The sequence below is a fragment of the Notolepis coatsorum genome (genome assembly GCF_963971535.1).
Source record: "Notolepis coatsorum genome assembly, chromosome: 10".
Taxonomy (NCBI): Eukaryota; Metazoa; Chordata; class Actinopteri; order Aulopiformes; family Paralepididae; genus Notolepis; species Notolepis coatsorum.
In genome coordinates this window covers 43,173,493-43,176,655 of record NC_140174.1, presented here as the reverse complement: position 1 = coordinate 43,176,655, position 3,163 = coordinate 43,173,493, and positions in this window count along the sequence as shown.

Here is a 3,163-nt window from a genome sequence, read left to right as displayed (position 1 = left end):
TGTTGAACTTGAGACAAGTGGTCTAGTAAATAGAGTACAGCACAAAGTAATGAGAGACATGTGACATTTTTGAATATTAACGATAAAAAGCCATGGAAAATATAGATAACTAATTTAGAAAACAAATGTATTATCAATGCAGCACAGTAGAGGTGAATCTGGCAAGGAAATGTGATCTTCCAATCAAATTGTCTGTTGTACATAACAAACTTATATAACAATAACAGGACAGAGGGAAAAATGTTTTCCTTCTGTGAAGACTGGAGCAGTATCAAGACTGCACACAACCGGAAGGAGACCGTGAATAGCACAAAGCAGAAGGATGTCCTCGACCACAAAGAGTTGTCAAGAAACCGCAGGAGGTTGATAAGGGATAACTTGCAGGATGAAAGCTAATGCTAATTGGAGGTCTCAGTGATCCATGGAGAGAGCATGTATATATTTTTTGATTTTTGATTTTGAGATCTCTCCTTTCTTAGAAATGTTTAGATCTTTTTGTGCGGTGCAATAATCTTTTCTTTCAGAGTCAGACACACAATATAGACATGTTTGGTTAAAATACACATAAGTATAAGGAAATAAACAAAAAAGCTGATAAATGGTACGATGTTCTTTTTATATAAAGAAACGGACCTAGACTGGATGTCAACTTCTAATAACTGATAAACTGTGTCGGAATGTGAAATAACAAGGGTGTTGAATGGGTTTAGTACTAATGGAAATGAACTGTGTTTTAAAGATTCTTTAAATTTTTTGGTTTTTTAATGTGATTTTGCTAAGGTTAAAAGGTTATGGTATCTGTATAGTGTACGACCAGTTTGATTGAGAAGTCAATAGCAGGTATACGTGGGCATATAAGCCCACGACGGGGGACTGTGGTGGATTTCTCTGTCCAAACTGTCCAACCATTATGGAAATATGGGTATGTTGGTGAAATCTTGAGTCCCACAGGTCAACAGCTACTGGGAGATTGTTCAAGGGTATGATCAGTACACCCACACGTAGTCTAGTCTCATAAGTAGTCTGAACAACATTACAAATACTAGGGGGGTTGGCTGTTAAGAGTGGCCCTGGGCGAGAAAGGGATTAGCATTTAAACCTACTTCCCCTGGGGGAAGTAGGCCAACTCCCCAGTTCAAAGGCCGGTGATATTTACACAGCCGATGAAGACACTATTTACAATAGGGTAACAGCTGAAGACAGTTGGTTTCACCAAGAGCCCATTGATACCATCTGCCTGAACGAATTTACATACAAGTGTCATAAAGCAAACAGGAACAAAGCCCTAGGCTGCAGACATTCTGTGGGCTCTGTAGAAGAGACCACATGTTTGAGGAGTTAAGCTTCACTATTCAAGTAATTAAAGTACGTTTATAGTCATTAAAGAAACTCCAAATTAAACTACAAGTATTACAGTTATGTTGTGCTAATGAGGCTGGATGTAATGATATGAAACATGCATTGTTCATACCCAAAGTGAGCACCAAAGTTGCCATAAAACGTTGTCTGAACCAAGCTTTAGAATATCCATAAATACTGACAACTAGCTTATAAGGGATAATGATTAAAATACAACAGGAGGTCACCATTTGGCTTGTCTCCTTATTTATCCTCTAAGGAAAGTTAGTTTCTAACATAGGGTATTAGTTAAGCAAAGAGAGACCAAACTAGACTCTTATTTCACCTCTGCACAGTATAATTAAGCTAGAAATATAGTTCAAATTAAGACACATTGGATCTGGAAAACTAGGCAAGAGCTAAACAGTTGAAGCTTCTATATTTAACTAAGAAATATAGACTTCTTTGTTCCTTTCACAGAACTAGAAAAAAGGCTAAAAACGTAGTTATAGGGTTCCAAATTTCAATCAGAAAACGACAACATTCACGATCAAGTATAGTCTTTGCTAAAATCTTACATTATTAAACTATAAAAATAGATACTGGGGTATTAAACGTTAAACTATAATATCTTTTTAGAGACATTAAAGCCGGCCCCTTCTAGGGTCAGAGGGGACGACAGGCCTGCTCAAAATGGCCGCTTTAGGGTTTCAACCAATCAACCGCTCTCTCTTCTAAAAAAGTCCTCCCCGCCTGCATGGTCAGAGGGGGAGGAGTTAAAGCTTTAAAGCTAGCGGTCTAGTGAGAGAGCGCAGAACAAGACGGAACGAAACACACACACACGCTTTCTTGAGCCCCACAGAGACCCACAGAAGGAGCGGCAGCAGGAATAAAGGAGCAGACGAGAGACCAGATCCCTTTGTGGTCGCCAGACCACCGAGGCCTACATTGACCATTCTTTTAGTAACTTCCTTTTTATTAGTCTGAAACACGATCTGAGGGCATAGTCTCATGATCTGTGTTTCATTGCACGTTTTGAATTCAAGCCTTTTGTTATTTCACTATTCACTTTTTAATAAAGCTGGATTTTCTACACTAGCAAACTCTCATCGTCTTGATTTCACTCTCCTGCTCCGCCGTCATTACAAGGCCATGCCTGGTCTTTTTAAGTACAAGGGAATTAGTAACGGACAACACACAACGCAGAGTAGGACGATCTGGTTCTTTATATAAGAACCATAGACCCTTGTTACTTCAGCTACCCTGTCTTAGAATGATGGTAAACTGAAATATTATGCAATTTTACACGTTTTCTTTTGCCACTTTGTGTCTGGCAGGGGCGCGTGTATCGCTTCCGCAACGGAATTCGGTTTCCGGGTTCCTCTGATTGGCCGCGACCCCCACGTGACCCGCCCCCCTATCCACCGCTCTGCCGCTGCCGCGCGCGGCAGAGAGCGGCCGCAGACTGGCTCGCTTCCTCAATTTATACGCATGGAAGTATTGACTGATGAATGAAAACTTTATTTAACAGATTGCAGAATGGGTACAATACAGTACGGCTCAATACACACAATTGTTAAGGGGATGCAGACCTGAGAAAGACGTTTGTCTTGTTTACATCAGGGTCCCCCATTTTCAATTCATATAGAACGACTACGCCGTAACAAATCATTAAAAAAATATACCGTTAACTGGAATATGTTGTGCCTTTACACATATGTTGGATTATGTCATTTGTTTGTCATGACAAACAAATAAAAAAATCGCGATTTACCCACGCATGTAGTCACTGTGTGTTGATGTTGTAGCCACCTCCTCCGCGGCA